This window comes from Nicotiana tabacum, chromosome 9 (genome assembly GCF_000715075.1).
Source record: "Nicotiana tabacum cultivar K326 chromosome 9, ASM71507v2, whole genome shotgun sequence".
Taxonomy (NCBI): Eukaryota; Viridiplantae; Streptophyta; class Magnoliopsida; order Solanales; family Solanaceae; genus Nicotiana; species Nicotiana tabacum.
In genome coordinates, this window is record NC_134088.1 from 101,962,578 (window position 1) to 101,973,414 (window position 10,837).

At 34.6% G+C, this 10,837-nt stretch overlaps 1 pseudogene; it reads right to left on the minus strand.

The window, feature by feature from the left end:
* Window positions 1–725: 725 nt before the first annotated feature.
* On the minus strand, window positions 726–2,114 carry LOC107823926 (acylsugar acyltransferase 3-like; annotated as a pseudogene).
* Window positions 2,115–10,837: the final 8,723 nt, after the last annotated feature.

Here is a 10,837-nt window from a genome sequence, read left to right on the forward strand (position 1 = left end):
CATCGCAAAGGAAGGAGCTAAGAAGGAAGTTTTTGATAGGACCTAATTTTTGGCAGTTCCTCCGGTGTTTGCAAATGATGTCGTGTGGACAGACATCTTAGGAACTTTATTTAAAAGGAAGACTAATATTTGTAATATTAACACAATGCTAGACATTGATGACAATCCCCAAGGGAGACCATCCCTTCCCTATATATATATATATATATATATATATATATATATATATATATATATATATATATATATATATATATATATATATATACACACACACACACACACACACACACCAAAACAAAAACAAAAAAAAGAACTTGGATGAACCTTTGGAAGCTCTTAAAATGCCTATAACAAGATCTCAAACAAAGAACTTCCAAACGTACTTAGTGATGCAACATAATTGGAGCATCAGAATCGGCCAATTGAGCAGCGATTTACATGAAAAACTAGCATTCTACCTTAATCTTGTCAAAGTAGAAACAAGTGTTAGTTCATGAGCTTTATTGAACCAGAACATTCGCGTTACATATAATGAAGTAGCAAAAGAGCGTAAAAGAATAAAACAGTATGAGACAAGATTCACAGAATTGTCACCGCTATGCAACTTTTCTGATCCCCACTGAGAAGGAGAGGGTACGGAGGTAATATAAAACAAGATACCGATTTGGTAGAAGTTAATATAGACAACTGAATTGAAAAGATAACTTGGAGAATCACACAACTTTAAGAAAAATAACTTGAGGATATGAAGATTACACATAATAGCTTGGCAAGATGGTTTTTAGCTTATTCCGGTGAGTAAACAACTGGATAAGCAAATTCTAGGAGCTCTTTGTTACTCTGAAATATCAACATATCAGCTTCTGTCAAAGTGATTAATGTATTTATCCCTTCTCCACTTGGATTATCCAAGAAAACAATGTTGTTTTTCATTGGACTTCTCGCTAAGGTCACATTTATGGGCTTACCCCATCCAAAATCAATCTTATATAATCCTAGATTGCACAAGCTGCTGTACATATAAGGATCATATTTCTTCTCTATTATTATGTTAACACCCGCATTGATTGATTCAAGCGCGTGTAAGGCTATCTTATCTGAACTCATATCCTTCAACATGTTTCGTTGATGTTGTTTAGCCTTTCGTAGTTGAGCAACGATGTGGGGCAATTGTATCTCATCTTCTGTCGTTGTTGCTGAGTTAAGGAAACAATAAGCATTTCCAATGGTGTTTAGGGGAAAATGAGGGTGTAAATTCATTAAATGAGTCACTAAAGATGGTCTGAACAAGCCGGAATTCGCCATAGATACTGACATTCCACATTTATGAACAAGTGCTGTGGCAACTTCGATACGAGTTAGATTCTGCACTTCTGAATTAGTTGAAACGATATCCTTGAGTTTGCCTAAGCTATAAGATGAGATATTGAACATTCTTGACACGCATTGTTCACGAACAACATTAGGTATTACTGGAGGATCATCCATCGGTGGGAAAAACGAAGCTGCATCAAACTGAGTAGATGGTTCGAAATCCAACTCTCGAGTTGTAGCAGCCCAATCATTAAGGAACTTCGACAGATTATAGCCATCAGCAATCTTGTGCGATATACATATACTGATTGCTATTCCACCACAAACAAAATGGCTTAATTGAACCACTAGTGGAGTTTGGTCAAAGGAACTACTCCAAGGTAAATCTTATGGGAAGACTATATCTGTAGCATCATTATAAGGGTGGTTGAGAATTTCAGACATTGGACAATTGACTCGGACGTTTAAATACTCAACACCAACATCATTGCAATCAACATATTTATTACCCTTTATTCTTCCGGCAAAAGGATAATAAGAGGATAATACTTTTGAAAGGGAGTTTTCAAGAATCTGACTTATGTTGTTATTTGCAGGTTTAGAGTAGAAAGCGGCAGTTGGTGCATATATAGAAAGAGAGATTTGATCAAGGAAAGAGAGATTGTGTCGTCTAAGTAAAGGAGTGGGGAAAGAAGGCTTAATGATCTTTTGAGATACAGAAAGAATCCTAGACGCGGCCATTTTAGCTCTCTTTCTGTGAGCTACTAGCAGGGGATCTCCTTCTACAGATATATACAGAGGCGTTGGAGTTTGAAAATGGAAGCTGGTTAATATTCAACAACAGCTGAGCAACAAAATAATTTTAGGAAAACGGTCCAAATTTGCCCTCTGCTTTGCAAAAATGTCTAGATATACATTTACCTCCTATAAAAGTTGGGTCCATTTATAAAAATTACCCTTATTTGCATCTAGGGGAGGCAAACGGGCAGGTTAAAAATGAATAGTAAAAAAAAGCTGATCAACCCATATTTAATACGGATAAAAAATAGATTAACCCAACGGATAATATGAATATTTATATTATCCATGGCTTCTTGAATATATTCACTTTTGAAAGAATTCCTAATCTCCCAAACTTGAAGAATCCCCAATTTGAATCTTTGCAAATGTAAAAATTAAACCCAAAGGCGTACGATAAAGTTCCGAGGGAGGTTTTGTGGAGATATTTGGAGGCTAGAGGTGTACTTGTTGCCTACGTTAGGTTGATTAAGGACATGTATAATGGAGTAAAGACTCGAGTGAGGACAGTGGGGGGACTCAGACCATTTTCCGGTTATGATGGGGTTGCATCAGGGGTCAGCACTTAGCCCGTTTGTTTTTGCTCTTGTGATGGACGTACTGACGCGCCACATCCAAGGGGAGGTGTCGTGGTGCATGTTATTTGTAGATGATATTGTATTGATTGACGAGACGCGAGACGGTGTGAACACGCAATTAGAGGTATGGAGGCAGACCCTGGAATCTAAAGGTTTCAAGTTGAGCAGGACCAAGACAGAATACTTTTAGTGTAAGTTCAGTGGCGAGACTCTAGGAGGGGAAGGGAAGGTGCGACTGGACTCGCAGATCATCCCTAGGAGAGAGAGTTTTAAGTACCTCGGGTCTGTTATTCAGGGGGATGAGGAGATTGATGAAGATGTCGCACATCATATTGGGGCGGGATGGATGAAATGGAGACTCGCTTCCGGTGTTTTGTGTGACAAGAAGGTGTCACCGAAACTTAAGGGTAAGTTCTATAGAGTGGTGGTCAGACCAACGATGTTGTATGGGGTTGAGTGTTGGCCAGTCAAGATTTCTCATGTCCAGAAGATGAAGGTACTAGAGATGAGGATGTGTGAGATGGATGTGCGGGCACACCGGGTTAGATAGGATCAGAAATGAAGTTATTCGCGATAAGGTGGGTGTGGCCTCTAGATAAGATGCGGGAAGCGCGGCTTAGGTGGTTTGGTCATGTGAGGAGGAGGAGCACAGACGCCCGGTGAGGAGGTGTGAGAGGTTGACATTGAAGGGCCTACGGAGAGGTAGAGATAGACCAAAGAAGAGGTTGGGAGAGGTGATTAGGCAAGACATGGGGCAACTTCAGCTGACCGAAGACATGACCCTTGATAGGAAGGTTTGGAGGTCGAGAATTAGGGTAGTAGAGTAGGTAGTGTAGAGTGTTCATAACATTAGTATTGGCACGCAACCTCGTTTTCTGTTGGTAGGTTTTTATGACTAACCGTTGTTTTCTTTCATTGTTGATTACTTTACTGTCTTGTTTTATTCTGCTTTTATATGGCTTTTTGATACTGTCCCTTCTTACGTATATTTTCATTAATGTGGTACTTATACTATCCTGAGCCGAAAGTCTATTGGAAACAACCCCTCTATCCTCACAATATAGGGGTAAGGTCTGCGTACACACTACACTCCCTAGACCTCACGGTGTGGGATAATACTGGATATGTTGTTGCTGTTGTTGTTGTTATTGTTGTTGTTGTTGTATTGATTATCCATTTTTGAGGTAAATAATATGGACCAATTCTTAAAAAGTTTATTATTCAACCAATTTTTTAATGAATAATGTGAGCACCTAATTTTTGACTACACTTGAATTTTTATTACCTTCTACTATGTAAATATTTTTAGAAATTTACTATATATTTTTTAGCTTTGTTACACTTTTTTATATAGGGTAAAAATTAAAAATAATTTAAAAAGGTCAATTATTACTATTAGTATTATTTTTATTTTTATCTTTATTTTAAAATAAAATAAATTAAAAAATCGAAAAAATAATTTTTTTTTAATTTTCGGATGGGAATAAAATAATAGGTAAATTAAAAGTATGTAATTAAAAAGTAAAAGTAAAAGTAGGTGAAATCTTTAATAAAAAAGAAAAAAAAAGTGAAAAATTAAAAAATAAAAGTAAAAGAATGTGGAAATTTAAAAAATGAAAAGTAAAAAAAAGTTGGAATTAAAAAATAAAGTAAAGGTAGCTAAAAATTTAAAAGAAAGAAAAGTAAAATAAGTGAAAAATAAAAAAAGTAAAGTAAAATAAGTGGAAAATAAAAAAAAGTAAAAAAAAATAAAAATTTAAATATAATAAAAGTAAAAAATGGGAAATTAAAAAATAAAAGTAAAGAAAAATGGGGAATTAAGAAAAATGGGAAGGGGTATTCTTTTTAATTAAAAAATAATAAAATAAAAAAATAAAAAAATAAAAAAAATCTAAAAAAATTCTGAATTTTTTTTCTATAAATAGAAGAGAAATGTGAGGAGGGAGGGAGAAGGATAAAAAAATAAGGGAGGAGGGAATTGAGAGAAATTATTTTTTCTTCTTCTTTTACGCTAAGGGAATTTCTACTCGTGTCATTCTTTCTTCGTCTTTCTTTCAAACAATCCATCAAGTCATTATCCAAAATCCAACAAAAATACTTCATAACATACTTTTTTACATGTCAAATAGTGGAGTCAATAGTTGAGGTCGAAGATTCCGTTGGAGCTCCGTTCACTAGGTTTGATGTTATTCGTCGCTTATGCTTGTTCGACATTCGTCTGAGTTATTGTACCTGTTCTTGGGGACTCATTTAATTGAAAATTTTGCATTAAAGGTTTATTCTTTCCTCTGTTCTTTTTATCTTATTTCATGTGATCTTATTTATTTTCCTTTAAACTTTATAAATAATAATGTAAGTTAGTCCTTAAATGGAGTATATGCTTAATCATATTTTTAGAAATATGGTATTCAAACTTGCTTTTAAAGTTGGGAAGATTTGGTCCCTAATGAGTTTGGGCTTCAATTGTTGGGTTGTAGGGTACTGGTATATTATGGTTTATTTATTCAAATATCTAAAATCATACACTTCTTCTACAAGTAATTCCATAATTCATGGCATTCACAATAATCTCAAACTTAGGAAAGAAACAAATCATAAATGCGCTAGAATGCTTTAGGCGTACTCTTAATTAATTGAATCATCGTGATTATGTATACGTTCGCATGACATAATTACGATTCCCAAAACTAAAATCAAGGTATGCGTTCGCGCAACTTTTTGGTCAAAACAATCTTAATATAATAAAATGTTAATTGCGTGCACGTACACATGACATGATTTTGGCACAATAAACAAAACGGATTCACACACGCGATTCGTTTCAAAGATAATTCTATATTTTAATATAAAAGCGGATAGATAAAATATGAAAACCAATAAATCACAGTTTATCTAAAATTAATTCAAGCCAAGTTATAGTCAATAAAGCGACCGTGCTAGAACCACGGGACTCGGGGAATGCCTTACACCTTCTCCCCGGTCAACAGAATTCCTTACCCGAGTTTTGTTTTCGCAGACCAATAATAATAGAGTCAAACTTTCCTTTGACTAGGGATTCAAATAAAATGTGACTTGAAACACTCAAAAAATTAATTTCAAGTGGCGACTCTGTAAATGAAATAATCTTTATTCAAATTTGTCACTTTAATTAGAAAAATTCTTTAACCCATAACAATCCATAATACATATCTTTTAGGGTAAAAAGGAGATGTGAATGTGTGACAAATAATATGGATAAATAACTATTTTTTTATCCATTTTACCACCACTATTCTCTTTCGATATCTTAATCTTTTAACTGACTTCGAAATAGCAGTAATAGTTTTAGTTACAGCAAACAAGAAGAATCTACGTTAATTCCAACATTAATAAATGTTTTCCGTGTGATAAGGGGAAAGGCTCATTAGTTATGATCTATGTGCAATATAAAAATTTACTTTTAATCATGACTTACCTTCTGATTTGGTCTTTTTTTTTAGTGCCTTGTTCTAATTCAAGTGCTTTTTATAAACTAAAATTAAGTAGTATTTCTTTAGTTTTGAAGTCTTACATACCAGCTGTAACAGATTTTCTTGGCGTCCATATCTATTTTTCAATGGCAGTAACTTGGTTTCATATCAGAAGACAGCTGGGAAATGAATACTTGCCCGATTGGATATAAGATTTTTTTTTTTTTTTTTTCAAAAAAGTTTTACTTTTTTTCGAAATCAGCGTTTATTCATAAAAAATTTAATTTTCACGAAGATGCATTTTGAAAATTTTTGAAAATTCCAAAAAATTGTTTTTCAAAATTTTCACTCAAATCACTCACAAAACTTTAAAAACAACCAAAAATAATATTCATGTCCAAACACAACTCTAAATTTCAAATATCATTTTCACTTAAAAAAAAATTCTCCCCACTAATAGCTATTGAACAATTAAACACCCAAGGTCAATTGAATAAATTTGATTCTGTGAGAACACTTCAGCAACCTACCTTACATATAGACTTCATACAATTACTGCAAAGAAAATATTTTGGGAGGATATGAACAAGAGTTAATTAGATACACTTTTGAAGTAATTGGCTCCAGACAGCTTAGTGGTACTAACTAATCAACGTGTAAATTTACTTTAGATACTTAGGTAAAATTGAGTGACTTTTAGTTATAACTTTTTTATGACTTTTGTGATATTTAAGTGGAAGGGGAGTATTGGCGTAACTTGTAAAGTTGCAGCCATATAACCAAGATGTCACAGATTCGAGCCGTGGAAATAATCTTTTGTAGAAATACAGGGTAAAACTGTGTACAATAGACCCTTGTAGTCCGACCCTTTCCTGAACCCTGCACATAGCGCTTAGTGCACCAGACTGGCTTTTTTGTGATATTTAAGTAAAATTAAGTGATGTTTTCATTAAAAAATAGCTCAACGACTTTTGTACAATAAAATAAAAATTACGGGTAATTTCAGAGACCTCCCTCCAGGTTTCGCCCTATCACACTGACCTTTCTTGTGGTTTACAATATTACGACTACCTCCCTTATATTGATTTTCTTGTAACCATTCTTTAAACTCATTTAAAATAAATATAAATAAGTATAATAAAATACAATTTGTCATATTTGCCCTTTTTAATGTTAATTTCTTTCAACTAGAGAAATTACTTTGAATTTAATTACTCGAGTGTTAGAGAAAGTTTGATTTTTCTTGTCATCAAAATGATCCTTGAAAACAACATAAGAACTAATGAAACCGACGTAGCCGCTATTTTGTTTGGATATGTTTGGAATATTATTGAAAAATAAAATAAATAAAATGTGAATAGACTAATGCCAAATATTAATAACGTAGCTTCGTAAATGTTGTCGCCAACTCTGGCCTTTTGTCATGAGCATATTATATATTTGCAAGTCAAGTTACTGGGATACTGTGACTACCTCATTCCATATACATTTTATAAATTGGATAACCTTCTTCAGTAATAACAACAAAATATATTTTAGTAGTTTTGTTACATAGAATAAATTAAAAGCTTAACAATTATAGTCTATTTGTAGTTTAAAATATCATCTCATTACTAAAAGAAAATATACAGGTAGGGTGTATATAGGTTGGTGGTACATATTTTTTAACATTAAAAAGGGTAAATCTGTTAAATTGTATTTTATTTATATTTATTTATATTTATTTTAAATGAGTTTAAAGAATAGTTACAAGAAAATTAAAATAAAGGAGGTAGGTGTAATATTGTAAACCACAAGGGAAGTCAGTGTGATAGGGCGAGAGGGAGGTCTCTTAAATTATGAGTAAAAATTAATCATCCAGCAAAATTACCCAAGTTCGTTTTTTCCAAGTCTTTTTTTCCTTTTGATTTGTTTCTCGCTCTCTCTCCTCATTTTTTTCTTTTTCCTTTTCTTATTTTAGAATTTAGACTGTTCCAAATTTGTAAATTATAAAAAAAATCTGCGCACGTTCTAAACAGTTGACTTCTAGATATAGGTAGATCTAAAATCATGAAATGGCTGAATAAAATTTGTTTTCTTAGCTGAGCTGTTGATTAGATTTGCGGAATCGGCAGTATTATGTTAAACTTGAACTAAAAGACGACTTTGACTTCAGTAGTTTCTATAACTATAGTATATTTCAGCAACCAAATAATTAATAACGAAAAATCATTGTAACGAAAACAAGGCTAATAATTTTTTGGCCAATTGTTTTTTAACTGTAGTGTTTGTTTGATTGTTTTTGAATTTTCAAATTTTTGGTTTGTTTGATGGTTTTCACAATAAAAGTTTTCTATTCCAATTTGAGTTTTAGACTTACTTTTATTGTGATGATTTAAAGTTGTTTGATAGTTTTCGAGAAAAAGAAAAAGAAAAAAAGAAGTTACTGCCCTTTTTAATCAAAACACTGATTTTTTTCATGTTTTCTCAAAATTACTTTATGATAGCTAGTTAGAACGGCAACTTTTAACGATATGAATAGGCAATTTTATTAACTAAAATTAGAATTATTCCAGATGAATCCGAAATTCGTGTAATAGTTTGCTATATTCTAACTATCCCAAAACATGTCCCAACCCCTCAGGTATTATCTCAAACCATCCATACAAGTCACAAACAATTTTAAATCGACAGATAAATAAGTCCATAACTCAAATTGGAATGCAAATATGCAAAATTAACAAGGGGTCGGATATTTACACTAGTAAAATTATAAGGAAAGATTACAGCAAAACTTTTTATAGTATAGCAAAATTAGGCATAAAATATATTGAGAAGTGTTACTTTGTATACGGTCGAAATAGATTTCGGCCTTAGCACGTCCGATCGAGTTCGAATGATGATCTATCGAAATAAAATCCCGAAGATGGAACAAACTAACCTCGAACCCGGGGAGGTCGATCTGTGTCGAGTTCGATATCATTATCAAGCTCGAATCGAAATCGAACCATGATGTAGAGTAGATCTATCATACTGATAATCCAGAGACCAACCAACATTGACCTCGAATCAATTCGAGGGCTCGAGCCAGGATCGGACTCGAGCCAGGATCGGGCTCGAGCCAGGATCATGAGTTCGAGCCGAAATCAAGCTCAAACCAAAATCGAGGGTTCTAAGCAAGATCGAGCTCGCAGATAAAAACCGTTGCAATTCCACTAGAGAGAATCTTGGCAGAAATTATGGAAAAGCTGACTTATCATGGGTCTCCCACTGAATGTTTATTTTATTATGCTTAGAGCCAAATCCCTCCACTATAAAAGGGCTTGGTTACCATTTCTGTAAGACAAGTTTTTCTCAGGCTTACATTGTAATAAAAGTGTTCTATTCTTCTACAGTAAAGAATCGTTCTTTCAAATTTCTTAGATAGATTCTATTTGTTGAATCCTAAGATTCATTGTTCCTGACAACCTTATCTATTTCACATTCTCTGCAATCTATATTTACATTTCTATTTATCCTTATATTTTGTGTTAAGTTACACCACATATCCTCGGAACTGCGTATAAATTCAACTCTATCTATTTTTCGGGTAAACAGTTTGGCGCCCACCGTGGGGGCGAGGATAACAGTGGTTATTTGATACAAATCTGAAAAAACACACCATTGTGCTTTGCGCTTATTTTCGAAAACATCTTAAATTTCGGATCAGCTACGAATAACCACCAATCAAATGGATTCACCGATCGATTACGAAGTCGGCCTTCAAGATAAAACCAACAACTTGGTACCCGGGGCCGGAAGGCCAATTAACGATGGCACCGAGGCTCGAATCGAAGTACCCAAAATTCGAGCCAAAATACCATTTGATGTCAATTCACAAATAGCTTTGGAGGCGAATCAGCGTTCCGAACCGAAAAGAAGCATTCAGGGCAGTACTCGATCTGTAGCCCGAGACACCCAAAATGCAGGGAAAATCGGGGCCAGCTTACGTATGATCTTCGAGATGATACAAGCCCAACAAGTAGCGATAGCTCAGCTACAGAGCCAAACTCGCGCACAAAGCAGGCAGGATTCCAATCCACTTCGAGAAGTCACCCCCAGAACAGAGCCTGCCATAGTGAAATCTAACGAGCAAGAATCGGGGACTACTCCCGGATACTAAATTGCTCGAGAAACTCACAAAACGAGTCGAAGCCAACGACAAGAGGGTGAAAACGTACAATGCCAGAGTCGATCAAATTTCGGGGGCTCCACCAATGATAAAGGGGCTTGATTCGAAAAAATTCATACAAAAGCCTTTTCCGTCGAGTGCGGCGCCGAAGCCAATCCCCAAAATATTTCGTATGCCCAAAATTCCCAAATATAACGGTACGACCGATCCTAACGAACATGTCACCTCTTACACATGTGCCATAAAAGGCAACGATTTGGAGGACGATGAGATCAAATCCGTGTTGCTGAAAAAGTTCGGGGAGACCTCTCGAAGGGAGCGATGATCTGGTATCACAATTTACCGCTGAATTCCATCGATTCTTTTGCCATGTTAGCAGATTCGTTCGTAAAGGCACATGCTGGTATCATAAAGGTTACAACAAGGAAATCAGACCTCTTCAAAGTAAAGCAAAGGGAGGATGAAATGCTGAGGGAATTCGTATCCCGATTTCAAATGGAACGCATGGAATTACCCCCGGTCACAGACGATTGGGCCGTACAAGC